Genomic DNA, 19,225 nt, shown 5'->3' on the forward strand with positions numbered 1-19,225 from the left:
CCAAGGAGCTCTAACCCAAGCAGTATCTTAGGCTAGGAAGAGGCAATACTTGCCCCAATCAGGGAGCAACCAGGACCCACTGGGACCCAGGAACTCACTCCTGGCCCGGAGCCCAGGCCCCTTCCACTTTCCATCTGAGCACTGAGCACATCTTGGGCCTCAGCTCTAGCCCCAGGAGCAAAACCCATCCCAAACAGTTCTGACACAACCTAGATAATAGGAAAGACAGGCTCCAGTCAGAGACAGTACAGAGAGCACAAAGGTGACCCAGATGGCAAAAGGCAAGCACAAGAACACAAGCACCAGCAACCCAAGGTACTTGCCATCATCAGAACCTACTTCTCCCACATTAGAACGTCCTGAACTCCCCATATCACCAGGAAAACAAGAACCAGATCTAAAATCACTTCTAATGATGATGATAGAGGAGTATAAGAAGGAAATAAATAACACTATCAAAAAACTTGAGGAGAACACAGGTAAACAGGATGAAGTCCATAAAGAAACACAAAAATCCTTTAAAGAATTACAAGAAAACACAAACAAACAGATGAAGGAATTGAACAAAACCATCCAGGGCATAAAAATGGAAGTAGAAACAATAAAGAAATCACAAAGGTAGACTACCCTGGAGATAGAAAACCTAAGAAAGAAATCAGGAGTCATAGACACAAGCATCACCAACAGAATACAAGAGATAGAAGAAAGAATCTCAGGTACAGAAGATACCTTAGAAAATATTGACACCACTGTAAAAGAAAACGCAAAATGCAAAAAGTTCTTAACACAAAACATCCAGGAAATCCAGGACACAATGGGAAGACCAAACCTAAGGATAATAGGTATAGATGAGAGTGAAGATGCCCAACTTAAAGGGCCAGGAAATATCTTCAACAAAATTATTGAGGAAAACTTCCCTAACCTAAGGAATGAGATGTCCATAATCACACAAGAAGCCTACAGAACGTCAAACAGACTAGATCAATAAAGAAATACCTCCCGTCACATAATAATCAAGACACAAAATGCACAAAACAAAGAAAGAATTTTAAAAGCAGTAAGGGAAAAAGGCCAAGTACCATATAAAGGCAAACCTATCAGAATTACACCTGACTTCTCACCAGATACTATAAAAGCCAGAAGATCCTGGACAAATATCATACAGACCCTAAGAGAACATAAATGCCAGCGCAGGCTACTTTACCCAGCAAAACTCTCAATTATCATAGACGGAGAAACCAAGATATTCCATGACAAAACCGAATTTACACAGTATCTTCCCACAAATCCAGCACTACAAAGGATAATAGCAGGAAAGCTCCAATACAAGGAGGGCAATCATACCCTAGAAAGAACAAGAAAATAATCCTTTTCCATCAAACCCAAAAGAAGATAACCATACAAACGATGTCTCCACTATTAGCAAAAATGACAGAAAGCAACAACACCCTCTCCTTAATATCTCTTAACATCAATGGACTCAATTCCCCAATAAAAAGGCATAGGCTAAAGAACTGGATATGCAAACAGGGCCCAGCTTTTTGCTGCTTACAGGACACCCACCTCAGCGACAAAGACAGACACTACCTTAGAGTAAAAGGTTGGAAAACAATTTTTCAAGCAAATGGCCCTAAGAAACAAGCAGGAGCAGCCATTCTAATATCGAATAAAATCAACTTTCAACTTAAAGCTATCAAAAAGGATAAGGAAGGACATTTCATACTTGTCAAAGGAAAAGTCAACCAACATGAACTCTCAATTCTGAATATCTATGCGCCAAATACAAGAGCACCCACTTTCATAAAAGAAACCTTACTAAAGCTCAAAACACACATTGCACCTCACACAATAATAGTGGGAGACTTCAACACCCGACTCTCAGCAATGGATAGATCATGGAAACAGAAACTAAATAGAGATACAGTGAAACTAACTGAAGTTATGAACCAAATGGACTTAACAGATATCTATAGAACGTTTCACCCTAAAGCAAAAGAATATACCTTTTTCTCAGCACCTCATGGTACGTTCTCCAAAATAGACCATATAATTGGGAACAAGACAGGCCTCAACAGATATAAAAAAATTGAAATAATCCCCTGCATCCTATCAGATCACCATGGTCTAAGGCTGGACTTCAAAAATGACAAAGACAATGGAAAGCCCACATACACATGGAAACTGAATAACAACCTATTCCTTGATAATCTGGTAAGGGATGAAACTAAAAGGTTTTTAGAATTTAATGAAAATGATGACACATCATACCAAAATCTATGGGATACAATGAAAGCAGTGCTAAGAGGAAAATTCATAGCTCTAAGTGCCTACAGAAAGAAACTTGAGGGAGCACACACTAGCAGCTTGACAACGCACCGGAAAGACCTAGAACAAAAAGAAGCAAATACACCCAAGAGGAGTAGACAGAAGGAAATAATCAAACTCAGGGCTGAAATCAACCAAATAGAAACAAAAAGAACTATCCAAAGAATCAATAAAACCAGGAGCTGGTTCTTTGAGAAAATCAACAAGATAGATAAACCCTTAGCTAGACTAATCAGAGGGCAGAGAGACAGTATCCAAATTAATAAAATCAGAACTGAAAAGGGTGACATAACAACAGAAACCAAGGAAATTAAAAAAATAATCTAATCCTACTATAAAAGCCTATACTCAACAAAATTGGAAAATTTGGATGAAATGGACAATTTTCTAGACAAATACCAGTTACCAATGTTAAATCAGGACCAGATATAACATCTAAACAGTACCATAACCCCAAAAGAAATAGAAGCAGTCATTAAAAGTCTCCCTACAAAGAAAAGTCCGGGACCAGACAGATTTAGTGCAGAATTCTATCATACCTTCAAGGAAGACATAATTCCAATTCTCTTCAAACTAGTCCACAAAATAGAAACAGAAGGTACACTACCCAATTCATCCTATAAAGCCACAATTACACTCATACCTAAACCACACAAAGACCCAACAAAGAAAGAGAACTTCAGACCAATCTCCCTTATGAACATTGATGTAAAATTACTCAATAAAATTCTAGTGAACCGAATCCAAGAACACATCAAAATGATTATCCATCACAATCAAGTAGGCGTTATCCCAGGAATGCAAGGTTGGTTCAATATACGGAAATCCATCAATGTAATCCACTATATAAACAAACTCAAATTAAAAAACCACATGATCATCTCACTAGATGCTGAGAAAGCATTTGACAAAATTCAACACCCCTTCATGATAAAAGTCTTGGAAAGATCAGGAATTCAAGGTCCATACCTAAACATCATAAAAGCAATATACAGCAAACCAGTAGCCAGCATCAAACTAAATGGAGAGAAACTTGAAGCAATCTCACTAAAATCGCACTAAAAGCCTTGGACTAGGCAAGGCTGCCCACTCTCCCCCTACTTATTTAATATAGTATTGGAAGTCCTAGCCAGAGCAATTAGGCAACACAAGGAGGTCAAAGGGATACAAATTGGAAAGGAAGAAGTCAAAATCTCACTATTTGTAGATGATATGATAGTATACTTAAGTGACCCCCAAACTTCCACCAGAGAACTCCTAAACGTGATAAACAACTTTAGCAAGGTGGCTGGATACAAAATTAACTCAACCAAATCAGTAGCCTTCCTCTACTCAAAAGATAAACTGGCTGAGAAAGAAATTATGGAAATGACACCCTTCACAATAGTCATAGATAATATAAAATAACTGGGTGTGAGCCTAACCAAGCAAGTAAAAGAACTGTATGACAAGAACTTCATGCCCCTGAAGAAAGAAATTGAAGCAGATCTCAGAAGATGGAAAGATCTCCCATGCTCATGGATTGGAAGGGTTAATATAGTAAAAATGGCTATTTGCCAAAAGCCATCTACAGATTTAATGCAATCCCCATCAAAATTCACACTCAATTCTTCACAGAGATAGAAAGAGCAATCTTAAAATTCACTTGGAATAACAAAAAACCCAGGATTATGAAAACCACTCTCAGCAATAAGAGAACTTCCTGGGAAATCACCATCCCTGACTTCAAGTTGTACTACAAAGCAATAGTGGTAAAAACTGTGTGGTATTGGAACAGAGACAAGCGGGAGGATCAACGGAAAAGAATAGAAGACCCAGAAATGAACCCCCATACCTATGGTCACTTGATCTTTGAAAAAGGAGCTAAAACCATCGAGTGGAAAAAAGACAGCATTTTCAATAAATGGTGCTGGTCCAACTGGAGGTCAGCATGTAGAAAAATGCAAATTGATCCATACTTATCTCCTTGTACAAAGCTCAATTCCAAGTGGATCAAGGACCTCCACCTAAAACCAGCCACACTGAAACTAATAGAAAAGAAACTGGGGAAAAGCCTGGAACACATAGGCACAGGAGAAAAGTTCCTGAACAGAACACCAATGGCCTGTGCTCTAAGACCAAGAATTGACAAATGGGACCTCATAAAACTGCAAAGCTTCTGTAAAGCAAAGGACACAGTCAATAAACAAAGTGGCAACCAACAGATTGGGAAAAGATCTTCACCAACCCTACATCTGATAAAGGGCTAATATCTAAGGTATACAAAGAACTGAAGAAATTAGACTCTAGACAATCAAAGAACCCTATTTAAAAATGGAGCACAGAGCTGAACAAAGAATTCTCAACTGAGGAAGCTCAAATGGTTGAGAAGCACCTAAAGAAGTGTTCAGCATCCTTAGTCATCAGGGAAATGCAAATGAAAACAACACTGAGATTCCTCCTCACACCAGTCAGAATGGCTAAGATCAAAAACACAGGTGACAGCACATGTTGGCGAGGATGTGGAGAAAGAGGAACACTCCTCCACTGTTGGTGGGATTGTAAACTGGTACAACCACTATGGAAAGAAGTCTGGCGGTATCTCAGAAAATTGAACATAGTGTTACCTGAGGACCCAGCTATATCACTCCTGGGCATACACCCAAAAGATGTTTCAACATACAACAGGGACACATGCTCCACCATGTTCATAGCAGCCTTATTTATAATAGCCAGAAGTTGGAAAGAACCCAGATGCCCCTCAACAGAAGAATGGATGCAGAAAATGTGGTACATTTATACAATGGAGTACTACTCAGCTATTAAAAACAATGAGTTCATGAAATTCTTAGGCTGGAAAATGTCATCTTGAGTGAAGTGACCCAATCTCAAAAGAACATACATGGTATGCATTCACTGATAATTGGATATTAGCCCAAAAGCTCACAATTTTTAAGAAACAACGTATAGACCACATAAAACTCACATAGAAGAAGGAAGACCAAAGTGTGGATGCTTTGGTCCTTTCTAGAAGGAGTATCAAAAGTTTCAACCAGAGCTCCCAAAGTCTAAACTGCCAGCCAGAGAACACAAAGGGAGGGACTCATGCACCTGTATAGGGAATTGAGGGTGACCTTGTTAGACTTCAGTGAAATTGGAGGGCCATGGTCCCCAAAAGTTTGGATCCTCTACTGTGTGGGAATTCGAGAGCAGGGAGATGGGACTGGGAAGATGTTTGGAGCACACCCTCACAAAAATTAGGAAGAGGGGGTATGGGATAAGGGGTTTTGGGGGAGGATGGGAGAGGAGATAACATTGAAAGGTAAATACGTATAATATCCAATAAAAAAAACACACAGGTAAAGGGTCTAAAAAAGAGAGAGGGAGAGAGTTTACTTATTTTAAATTATTTTCAAAAGTTTCTAAAAGTTGATAATTGGCTAAGATCCTATGTTAAGCTCTCCACAAAAGAATTTAAGTCTCTGTTCAATATTCTCAAGAGAGATGTAAATCCTAATTTTCCTCAACAATTAATTGACAAAAGAGAGGTAATCTCACAAAAAGTAGAAGAAGCTATTACTAATCGATATATTATATAGTCTGATTAGTTGTCAGCGGTGCTATAACAGTCCTTTGACAAAAGATTATTAATATAGATTTATATATCCTTAAATAGGGTCTTCATGACTCTCTGAGTGTGGAAGGAGCAACTGTTGGAGCTTCTGCCCTGATTTTACAAGAACTCTGAAAAATTGGCTTTAAAAACAAAAGAGGGGGAACGGTACCCCCTCAGAAGGAGTTCCCCTGAAATACTCTCCATCATGCCTTGTTCACTTTTATCTCTCTAAAGCTAAAAGCTCATGGCAAATCTACTGCTGACTGCCTCTGGCACCATCAAGACCAACAAAACTTTGCCACAGATATGGGGAAGGACCCTCTTACCCTTAAAGGGAATGGCCCAGACCCAGTTCCCTTATGGGGCCGAGGATTGATATGCCTGTCTGATACTACAGAAGGCACAGCTAACTGGCTACCAAAAAGATTAATAAAAAAAAATAGATACCCCCACAAAGCCAGGCCCAACCATAAATACGATGAATAAAAATTTACATCCAGGGAAGAGAAATCTCCCTGAGAACTCCCTTCTTTTTCCTTTCCAGGTAAAAATGAATCACCCGTGATGTCTGCTGTTAGAAGTTCTAATCCAGATGCTGGCCTCCAAACTTATACTACTCAGACCTTTGAAGGGCCACTGACAAGAACATCAAACAGCTAGAGACTGACATCACTAATCTAAAGAAATCCCTCATTTCACTGTCTGAAGAGACCTCCTAAAATCACAAAGATCCTTATGGGACTCGATTTACTCTATCACAATAGAAAAGGCTGTGTACAGCTCTTGATTGTGTACAGCCCTTAAAGAAGAAGGTTGCCTTTACATAGACAAGACAAGGAGGGCTAAAGAGAGCATGAAATAGGTCAGTGAAGGCCCTAAGAAAAATCAGAGAGAGAAAGAGACAGATGAATGCTGGTACAAGAATTGGTTTTCAGCCTCTCCAAGGTTGTCAACCCTATTTCCTCCCATCTTGGGACCATTATTTGGGTTCTTTTTGCTTTTTTCTGCTGGTCTCTGGCCCTCAAATAGGCAGATTAACTCTGTGATACAACAGATAAATATTTTGGTAGCAAAACCTACTCAGATACATTATCATAAGTTAGCTATGGAGGACCATGAGACTCAAGATGAGGTTGTTACTTTATACAGGGTGTTTCCAAAACCCATCTCCACCCAACCTAAAAGGGGGGACTTCTGCCCCTAGACCAAGCAGAGAGGGGCCACCCAGAACCCCCTCTGACTGGCGATCTGAATTCTTCCTTAGGCTGCGAGGGTAAGCACTGCAAGGGAATATAAATAAAAGATAAAAATATCTATCTGGGTTCCTTGAGGGACAAGCCTGACTGCATAGGGGTTGATGTCAAAAGTATCCCCTCTCCAGGAAAAAGACATCGGGATGGGTATGGCCCTCATGCCTCACTGGACAACGACAGGGGGACTGGAGCCATTACAAGGTCCCCTTCAAATACTGGAGGTCAGGCCTCTATCCCTGCCTTTCGCAAGTTTACAATTGCCACAGCCCATCTATACTTAGAGAACGGAGGAGATGTCAGGGGCAGACCTGCTTACACACTGAAGGCCTAAAATCAGCCATAGGCCTAAAATCAGCAATAGACCTGTCATACATGTATACTAACACCAAGTCTTGGGTCTTAGTGGAAAAACATTGAAACAGATGGCTATAAGCTAAGGTAAACAGGCAGCTTTTGTGGAAATTTACAAGCCTGAGTAGTCATAGACCTTGAAAATAGGTAGCCTTGGCAGACAATACCAACTTAGATAAGGACAAGTGAGTCATAGGCATAGTCATAGTGACTTGTCCCTTGAACCTTCACCCAGTCGATTCTCCGGTTCTGAAGATATCTGTATTCCCCCTGAACACCCACACTTCAGTGTCATTCCCTTCCCCACATCCTGCTTTCCTGTGTTTATAGCCCTGTGTGAATGAATTACGATTTGAGAAAAAATAAATTATAAAAAAAAGAAAAAAAGAAAGATATAGAAGAAACTTAGATTAGACACAGAAAATATTTTTAACAAAATCACAGAATAAAATTTCTTAAATCCAAGAAAAGAAATGCCTATCAAGATGTGAGAGACAAACAATATGGCAAATACACAAGCCAGAAAAGAAATGAAAACTCTATAATATACAAAACAACAAAAAGCTATTGTTGCAAAATAAAATAATAAAAAATCACCTCAAATATTAAGGTAAACCTGTAAAAATAACACCTGATTTTTCAATGAAGACTTGAAAAACAAGAAGGGGCTGGACTGATGCTCTGTAAGTTCTGAAAAACCACAGATGCCATCCTAGACTGTTACACTCAGAAAACCTACGAAGCTATCAATAACAAAAACAAAACAATTTAATAAATTTATAATCCGTATCTATAGAAGATGGTAGAAGAAATAATTCTGTTTGGAGAGGTTTTTAAACACAGAAAAGAAGGCATAAAAATGAACAATTCCATAATAGTTCTTCAAAATAGGTCTAAGAAAACAATACAACAGTGAAATAAGAAGTTGATGGATCCTATTCAATGACTCTCAATATTAACAGTCTCTTTCTTAGTTTTGGTTTCAATTGCTGTGATGAAACATCATGACCAAAAACTTGAAAAGAAAGATATTTACATATTCTAAATTCACAGTCCATTGAGGGAAGTCAGGCAGAAGTAACTCAAACTGGTTGGGAACTTGAAGGCAGATGATAATGCTGGGGCCGTGAGCAGTGCTACTTAGTGGGTTGTTCTTCATAGCTTTCTCAACCTGATTTTTTATAGAATCCAGGGGCACCACCCCAGGGATGACACCACCACAGTGAACTGGAACCTTCCACATCAATCGATAATTAAGAAAATGCCCAATAGTGAAAGGACAGAAAACATATTAGTTACAGAAAAGTCTTATAACAAAATCCTATATTCCTATCTGATAAAAATTCTGGAAAGTCTAGAAATACAGGTGAGATGTCTCAATGCAATAAAGACAATATACAAGATAACTACCAACATCATGCTTAACAGAGAAAAATGCAATACATTTCTATTAAAATCAGGAACAACAAAAATTTCTACTCTCTTCATCCTCATTCAATATAGTGTTTGAAATCTTAACAAGAGCAATGAGACAGTGAAAGCAATTAAAGAGATACATATAGAAGAGGAAAGAGCCAAGTATCCTTATTTGCAGATGATACGATTCTATTCATAAAGACTCAACTGGAAAATTCCTATAGTTAATAAACATGTTAATCAAAGTAGCAGAATACAAAATTACCACATAAACATCAGTAGGATACAAAGGATATGCATATAAAGGCAAATAGTTCTACTTATAATAGTATAAGAAAAATCTTGGAATAAACCTAACTAGAAAAATGAAACATATAATAAAATGTTAAGGCAGAGAAGAAACTGAAGAAGATACCAGAAGATAAAAAGATCTTCCATAAAAATGAATTAGTAGAATAAATACTGTAAAAATATCCATTCTACCGAAAGCAACCTACAAATTCAATGCAACAGCAATCAAAATCCAAACACAATTTTTCACAGAAATTGAAAATAATATTTTACATCAAAATACAAACACACACACTCACACTCACATGCACATGTACACATGCCAAACCATATACACCAAATCTATGCTGTATAAAGAAAGAACTGCTTGTAATATCACCGTCTCTGATTTAAAGTGATTTAAATTTATACCACAAAGCCATAGTAATAAAAACCCTGCTACTGGCATAAAAATGGATACATTTAAAATGTCATATTTTGACATTATTATTTAATAAATAAAATAATAGTTTAAAATTTGTAATTAACCTAAGATTTTTAGAGAAAATTCACTGATTCTAAAAATGTTACCATACTTTTAAAAAAAATGACCTCAATAATGTTATAGAATTATTTAAATAATTATCCTTTCAGAGAAGTTATAACAATTTCAAAATATACATTAACTTTTAGTTTTTTATGTATATATATAAGCCAAAGATATAACTACATCTACCTTATATCTTCAAATGTAAACATATGTATATTTATATATTTATATATTTATATAAAATTACACATAAATGCATTAAATAAAAGTTAAGAATTAAATATATAATTAAAATATCTGGTCAGTCCATAAAATTAAAAAAAATCTATTGTCCAATGAAATTGAAAAGTATTGTTTTCTTTACTTATTAAAGTGCATTAGTTACACCTTAAATAGAGCAGCATATTTCTTATGTGTACACATCATAAATAAATTAGTTGTTATAACTAGTTTTTTGATGTATTTTTATTATGTGAAATATATTATAGATTGGTCAATGGAGTTATAAGAAAGGTAATTCATAAAACTTTACTAAATGATAGTGAGTACTAGATTTTTAAAAATCTTCATTAAACAAAAATTGAGTGCTATCTTGAAGATGGTGTAAGTCCAGTTTCATGCAGCAGAGGGCACTCTATAAATTCTATATTTACTATTATAAAAATTCTGTTCAGAGAGCTTATCCAGTTTGATTAATCTTATAGCTGAATGTATTAATTAAAATGCATAGATTAATGGTAAGAAAATGTATTTAATTTAAAAGATGTTGTATATTTCATACTATAACTTTAAAAATGTGAAACGTATTAAGATAAAACCAAACAAAATATATCTTTAACACGGCGATACAAGCTTTAAAAACCATAACATTGACTTTCCTTTCAGCGGCTCGCTGCAGCAAGATGGCGGTACAGATTTCCAAGAAGAGGAAGTTTATAGCTGATGGCATCTTCAAAGCTGAACTGAATGAGTTTCTCACTGGCTGAAGATGGCTACTCTGGAGTTGAAGTCTGAGTTACACCGACCAGAACAGAAATCATTATTTTAGCCACCAGAACACAGAATGTTCTTGGGGAGAAGGGTCGTCGGATCAGAGAGTTGACTGCAGTTGTCCAGAAGCGGTTTGGCTTCCCTGAAGGCAGCATAGAGCTTCATGCAGAGAAAGTGGCCACAAGAGGCCTGTGTGCCATTGCCCAGGCAGAGTCTCTGTGCTACAAACTCCTAGGAGGGCTTGTGGTTCGAAGGGCCTGCTATGGTGTGCTTCGGTTCATTATGGAGAGTGGAGCAAAGGGCTGCGAGGTTGTGGTGTCTGGGAAGCTCCGAGGGCAGAGGGCCAAGTCCATGAAGTTTGTGGATGGTCTGATGATTCACAGTAGAGACCCTGTTAACTACTATGTTGACACTGCTCTGTGCCACATGCTCCTCAGACAGGGTGTGCTGAGCATCAAAGTGAAGATCATGCTGCCCTGGGACCCAAGTGGTAAGATTGGTCCCAAGAAGCCTCTGCCTGATCGTGTGATCATTGTGGAACCTAAAGATGAAATCTTGCCCACGACCCCCATCTCAGAACAGAAGGGTGGGAAGCCAGAGCCACCTGCCATGCCACAGCCAGTGCCTACAGCATAACAGGGTCGTGGCAGTTGCATCTGGAGGCTAAATGTTATCTTGTAAAGACATTTAATAAAATCTTGAACAAAGAAAAAAAACACACAAAAACACCATAACATTAAAATACATAAAAATTTTAGGGTGTAAGTGTTAAGCAATGAAACAAAATTATTCTATGAGAAACTATGAAGGTATTTCTGTCTAATTTTAAGGATTTGCTATCTATTATTATCTCATAATAATTAGAAATATAATTTAAATATCTAGTGGGAGGGCTTCTTAATTAAAAGTGTTCCAACATTGATATCTGAGAATTCTGTTCACTTTGAACTGTGAAAAATTGAAATTTTACCTAATCTGAGTTTTCTGAAAGGCTATATTAATATCAAATGTTTGTCACAGTTTTCTGAGTTTTCTTCTGACTATTGTGCACTTATCAAGAGAACATTCTAGGAATCATTAGGCTATGTAATAGTGTCAGGATAGGTATATCAGCAACAAGAAGCAATCCTGGGAAGAAGTCTCTGGGGGGCCTTTCCTCTGAGAATGTACCCATCACAGTCATGAAAAATGGTGGGCCATTTTCATAAAACTCACTTGTTTGGTATAGCCTTTCTTAGATGATGCTTTTCAATTTATTAAAGCAAATGTGAAAAGGGAACATTAAAATAGAAAATGACTTCTTCTCAGAAAATGCTACATACTTTGTGTTGGTTTGAAAAAAAATAACTTCATAAAGTTCAATCCTTTAAGCAATAGAAATGCCTAAGATTTTCTAAGACTTCTAGATCTAGATGAAACTGTTAATATGTGCAGGACCAAATCCATTCAACTGTACTCTTTTTTTTTTTTACCACTGCCTTTATAAGGAATTTATCTTTGATAATAGTATAATGTGTATTTTCTTTAGAGACTGCCTCCAAGGTTATTAAAATGCAATTGCTTCTCTGTGTACAGTTAAGATAGTCACTTACAATCCAATCACTATACATGGAAGCAAAATATACTGGTCACATATAAATGTTTCAACAGAAGCCAAGATGAGAACTCAAACCAGATACGTAAGTGTGAGACTGCAGATATCTCCTTCATAAACTCATATTAAGCTCCAGCCTTTGGGTCACCACAGCTCAAGATACATGAAAGAAAAGACCTGTTCTTGTTAGGTTGAGCTCAAGATTCAAAGAGAAGTCATGGTGATTGGTACTTAATGAAGTACAATTTAGGAAATTTTGCAATAGAACAACATATCACAGGTACATAACATCAGTGGCCATGTTTTCAGATCAAGGCCACAGTCCAATAAAATAGATCTGAATATGTGAGAATGAAAATGAGTAACTTTTTATTATTAAGCCATGTGTTTATTTTTTCTGTACAATAGATAATGCATAAAAATAACCATTTTCATGATAAATATTTTTCAAACTATGGACTGGAATAATAATTTTAATTTATTATGTAATAAGACATTAAACATGTGTTTGTCTTTATTGAATCAATGATGTCCAGTAATGTTACAGTACCCAAATAATACAGTGGGTCTTTGAACCATAAACGATAAGATTTTAAGTACAACTATGATTCTACCAAAGACTGTGGAAACATGGGTGTGTGAAAAGAAAAAACATTTAAAAAGATATAAAGCCTGACAAATCATTTTTAATTTCAAAATATGGATGCTGTCAAGTGTGTTTTAAACTTAGAACTCATAAATATATACAACTTACAATTACTACAGATAAATACATTAATAAAGGATAATGGACAGGAATTTTAAGCAAGTTGAACCTCAGGCTTGGTTATGGGCGGCAATGATTAGCACTTACTCTCCTTCCTAAAGATGTTTTGAAAGCCAGCCAAGTGTGTCTATAAGGGTGAAATTATAATTATTTCATCATCTGAAAGCAGATTCACTGGTTGTAGCTTCAGCTCAGGAGTCACTCCATAGATTATAAAACCACCATTCTTGAGTAAATCTGCACAGCATAGGTAGGGTTTTATTTTCTCATTCATTTTTTGATGGATCAATACCCATACCCTCTTCCTGAAAAGAAAAACATAAAACAATGATTATTGAATATTTAAGTCATAGAAAAAATCAAGAGAAAATATCTTTTAAAAAGGAAATAGATTTATTTCTGGGTCTTCAATTCTATTCCATTGGTCAACTTGTCTGTCTTTGTACCAATACCATGCCGGTTTTACCACTACTGCTTTATAGTATAGCTTGAGGTCCGGGATGGTGATTTCCCCTAGAAGTTCTTCTATTATTAAGAATTGTTTTTGCTATCCTACATTTTTTGTTCTCCATACAAAGTTGAGAATTGCTCATAACCCTATCGGAAGAAAAACAGTATCAACTAACCCTCAGAGCTCCCAGGAACTAAGTCACCAACCAAAGAGCATATATGGCCTGATCCTTGGCCTCCACTACACATGTAGCAGAGGATTGCCTTGTCTGGCCTCAGTGCGAAGGGATGGACTTGGTCATGTGGAGGCTTAATGCCCCAGAGAAGGGGGATGCTAGAGGGGTGAGTAGGTGAGTGGGTGAGCACCCTTTTAGAGGCAAAGGGGAGGGAGGCTGGGGCTGGGACTCATGGAGGGGGGACAACATTTGAAATGTAAATAAATAAAATAATAAGTAAATAAATAAATAAATAAATAAATAAATAAGAAATATTGGGGCTGGAGAGATAGCTCAGCTGTTAAGAGCACTGACTGCTCTTCCAGAGGTCCTGAGTTCAATTCCCAGCAACCACATGGTAGCTCACAACCATCTTTAAAGAGATTCAATGCCCTCTTCTGGTGGGTCTGAGGGGAGCAACAGTGTACTCACATTAAATGAATATATCTCTTTTTTTAAGAGAGAAAAATAAAGGAAATGGAGTAGTCAACCAGTGACCAGCCTATTTTTATACCCATGGGCAGGCACTAATCCTTCACACTATTACTTATGCTATGTTGTGCTTGCAGACAGAAGTCTAGGATAGCAGCTCTCTGAGAGGCTCTGCCCAGCAGTTGACTGAAACAGATGCAGATACCCACAGACAAAAAATGGATAGAGGTTGAGGACCCTGTGGTAGAGTTCGGAGAAGGATTGAAGGCCCTCGGAGAAATGGCAACCTCACAGGAAAACTAACATTATCAACTAACCTGAACCCCTGGGAGCTCCCAAAGACTGAGCCAGCAACCAAAGAGATACATGAGCTGGTCTGAGGCCCCTGACACATATATAGCAAAAGGCTGCCATGTCTGGCTTCAGTGGGAGAGGTTGTACCTAATCCTGCAAAGATGTAATACACCAGAGTGGGGGGATACAGGGGGTCTGTCCCCTCAGAGGTGAAGGGGAGAGGGAATAGGGGATGAACTCTTTGAGGGGAAACCAGGAAGAGGGGCAACATTTGAGATGTTAATTAATTAATTAATTTAAAAGGGAGATAAATAACAAGCATCAGATAGTATTTTCATTCCTCCAACCCTCAGTAGAATTTACTATTTGGCCAAAGTCAATAGCATTCTTCTTCAAATTTATTTTTCCTTCTGTGTTCTATTTTGTAAAAACAAAATAACAACTCAAATGTCTGCTTCAACTTTTAATTTTTCTCCTTTTATTAATTAAAGATAAAAGTAATCCTATATAAGCTTGAATATCTTTAAGTATTTTAATAAGCTAGTGAATTCATTATACTTTACTATGTCATTTAGCCCTCAGAATTTCAAAGTAGGGCTAATTTGGAGGCTAGAGTATATGGTGCTTTGAATGAGAGTCACTCCTATAGGTTCATGTGTTTAAATGCTTGGTTCCCTGTTAGTGGAACCATTTGGGAAGGATGAAGAGGTGTGGTCTTTTTAGAAAAGGTATGTCACTTGGGAGGCCAGGATTGGAGAGGGGAGCTTAGAGGTGTCAAAAGCCTATCCAAAATCCAAGTGTCTCTGTGTATTTCTATTGTAAAACAAAAACAACAGGAGCCACCTTGTCATAAGGAGCCACATTGTTATACATTGTTATTAAGTATCTATACCTTACAAGAATAAGAATAAGTTTCTGTTTCCTAAGCCTAATTTATCCTGCAAACCAAGTTTTTCCAACCTATGATGAACTTGTAACCCTATGATATATACTCACCCCTTCTGCCTTGCCAAACACCTGAACCTGTGATATATGATTGCTCCTTTGCCTTAGGAAAAGGTTTCTTCCCAATTATCTTGATATCTCCCCTTTCACATGATACTCTTGGACTTATCTACCCTACAGGCAGCATTGAACTCTGAGTGTCATACTCTTCTGTCCAGGTACTAACAGTCAATTATCTCTACAGCTATTTCCTATAAACCTTAACCCTGCCACATAAAAGAGACCTCAGAAGCCAGTTAAGGGCTTCTCTCTAAAACTTTGGGGAGGCAATCACCTGGCCAGTCCCTTGGGCACTTCTAAATACAGCTTCCTTTAATCGAAGTGTGGAAGAAATGTTTTGTCCTTAGGCCTCACACTCTCTCTGCCTGCAACTTGCAACAGATAAAGATATAAACTTCTCAACTATTGGTCCAATGCCATGCCTTTCTACTTTCTGCCATGATAATGATAAACTAACTCTCTAAAACTGTAAGCAAGCTTCCAATTAAATGTTTTCTTTTATAAGTTGCTTTGGCCATAGTGTATCTTACAGCAACAGAACAGTAACTACAACAGAAATTAATACCAATGATAGGGGCATTGCTGTGACAAGTCTGACCATGTATTGTTTAAAGGAATGTGGAAGACTTTGGGACTTTGGTCTACAAAAGTTGCTGAACCCAGGAATTAATGAGGCATCCTGGTAGTGCTGTGGGTGCATCGCAGACAAGAGTGCTGAGGGCAATGTGGTTCAAAAGGTTTTAGAGGGGAAGAGATAAGTGTCCTATAGACCATTCTTGAGATATTTTGTCAAAGAATGTGGCCACTTTCTGCCCTTATCCAGAAAAATCTGCCAGAGGCTAAGTTGAAAATTTTTAGATCAAGGTCATTCATTTATTTGGAAGACGAGATTTCAATACAGCCTAGTGTTAAGTATTATGCAGTTCTACAGTGAAAAGGAGCAAGCAGGACAAAGAGAAATACAAAGCATGCAGTTTGTAGAATAAAAGAGTGCCAAAAAATGTAATGTTGGAACCAAGTCCTGTGTTCAGGAGACAAAAAATTTAAAGAAAAGATTGATTCAAAAATTGCCCATCTTGCAATGTGTAAAAGGAAAAGCCTTTGGGATTTTCTTAGCTCGAAATACTATTAATAAGTCAAAGCTCATGCAAGTTCAAATTCAAGTCAAGTTGGAACCAGGTTCCAGCCATAACAAGAAAAACTAGACAGCTTTAGACAAGTGATTCTTACTTCAAATTCATAAAGGATACCTGAGTAAAAGTTGTGAAATCTTCTTGAGGGTCAATGGAAATCCTCCAGCTATACTGGAGGAAAATCTCTGCATAGAGTCCCAGAAAGTCCGCTGCATGAAACTGAAGGTGAAGCCTGGGTTGCCTTGGAGACCACAAGATGTTAGAGATGCTAGACCATGAGATATCAGCCAAATCGAGATGCAGATAGATTGTGGGTTTTAGGTCTCAGAAACCCAGATTAACTAGCTAACTAACTAGCTAACTAACTAGCTAACTGGGGTGCCTATAAACACATCAAAATAGATGCTGGCCATCTCTGCCAGCAGTACCTGTGGCTCCTGCCAGCACTTCTCATGCCACTTCCTAAATCTTTCATTCCTAGGAGTTGGGCTTCTGCTTCCCTTCCCCCATCCTGATCCCTATATAAGCCAGACATTTTGGCTATGCCAAGCTTTTGGCTTTTTGGCCCTGGTGACTCTTGATCAGTAGCTCTTCTCTTACCTATCCTCCCCCCGAATGTTCATTATCTGATTTGCTCTGCTGGTCATGCTCAGCCTGTACTCTCCCCTCTGCCTGCTTTTTCTCCCTTATATCTACAATAAAAACATTTCCATACTTTAGGAGTAATCATGTCCTCCTTTTATTTCATTTTTTATTCAGTAGGACCACCTCAATGGAGAAATGTGTGTAGCAGTCAGCAAAGCTGCAAGGGGATAGTTATCTAAGCCTTTGACTATTGGACATAAAGCAGAATTTTCAATTTTCCCTGGTGTTGTGTGTGGTATTCTTTGATCCAGTATTTCCTATCTATGCCCACTTTCCTCCTTTTGGGAATGGTAATGTATATATATTCTCTGCCATTGTGTATTGGAAATATGTGATATGTTTTTATTTGATTTGACTTTACAAGGGGTTGCAGATAAGGATTGCCATATGTCTCAAAAGAGACTGACTTTGAAGCAGTCTTGAAACTATGAAAGACTATGAGAACTTTTGAAGTTGAACTAAATGTGTTTTGCATTATGATACAAATACAAGCTCCTGGAGGCCAAGTAGTGGAATGTTGTACTTTGAATGAGAATAGCTCCCATATACTCATATGTTTGAATGCCTGGTCTCTGATTAGGGAAACTAAGAAGGATTAAGAAATATGGCCTTCTTGGAGTACTAGATCCGGCCTTAGTGAAGGAGGGGTATAACTAACCTTAACCTTTGAGGTTACAAAAGCCCATACCAAGTCCAGAAGTGAAATCAATATCTCTCTCTCTCTCTCTCTCTCTCTCTCTCTCTCTCTCTCTCTCTCTCTCTCTCTCTCTCTCCTTCCCTCCCTTCTCCTCTTCTCTCCCCCTCCCCCTCTCCCACTCCCTTTCTGATGGTGGGGGCTGAAAAGATAGCTCAGCAGTTAAGAGCACTGATAACTTTTCCAGAGGTCCTGAGTTCAATTCCTAGCAACCACATGGTGGCTCACAACCACCTGTAATGGGATCAGCACTCTTCTGGTGTGTCTGAAGACAGTGACAATATAGTATACTCACATATATGAAATAAATAAATCAAAAAATTTTTATAAAGAAGGGAAACAGAGCAACAGACTACATGTGACAAGAAAACAGAAGAGGGGCTATTTAGCATAAGAAGGTTGATTACAGGAAGAAAGCAGCAAGAGCTGAGTGGGGAAGGAGGATCAACAAAATCACAGCTGTAATGAAATCTGTTACTTTGTATGCTAATTACAAAACCTAATAAAAGATACATTTCTGTTGCCCATGCCACCGAGCATATGGGACCTTATAATAGCGGTGCTGCATCTTAGAGTTCTCTGCCCTCCCAGAATCTCATACAGTATTCAAAATGCACATTATCTGTAGGCATGGATACATACATCTTTATTTTGCAATGTCAACAAAAAAAACAAAGGGCATCATAGTGCATCTGAATTTCCTTTGTAATTAATAGACCAAGAATAACTGTGAATAATACTCATCTTAAAAATTAATTTCAACCTTGGATCTTTATTATTTCAATTATATTGAAAAAAATAATATTTAAAACAATGCAATTTTATCGCCATTTTTATTCTACTTTCCATTGAAATTAAAATTATAGAAGAGGGCTGGAGATCTTTGTTGAGTTGTTGTCTAGCATGTACAGAGTCCTTGGTTTCAGTCCTAAAAGAGAAAACCCAAATATGATGGCACATAGCTGCAATTCCAGCATTTAAATGTAGAGATAGGTAAGAGGATAAGGAGTTTGAGATAAGCCTTTTGAGACAGTGAGTTTGACATCAGCCTGGATTATGAGACCCTCTCTCACGTTTCTAGATAGATACATAATTGATGATAGATTAGATAAATAGACAGACAGACAGATATTTGAATTTATTCTCTTATAATTCTCAAGTAAACAAAAGCTAAAACATAGTAGTGCAATGAGGATAATATATAAGTTGAATATTTGCTTCAATAAGCCAATTCTATTTAGGTAATT

General features: G+C 37.6%; 1 pseudogene; it reads left to right on the top strand.

The window, feature by feature from the left end:
* The first annotated feature begins 10,662 nt into the window (after window positions 1–10,662).
* LOC114622528 lies at window positions 10,663–11,386 on the top strand (annotated as a pseudogene).
* The last annotated feature ends 7,839 nt before the right edge of the window (window positions 11,387–19,225 follow it).

The sequence above is a fragment of the Grammomys surdaster genome, unplaced genomic scaffold (genome assembly GCF_004785775.1).
Source record: "Grammomys surdaster isolate TR1022 unplaced genomic scaffold, NIH_TR_1.0 189, whole genome shotgun sequence".
NCBI lineage: Eukaryota > Metazoa > Chordata > Mammalia > Rodentia > Muridae > Grammomys > Grammomys surdaster.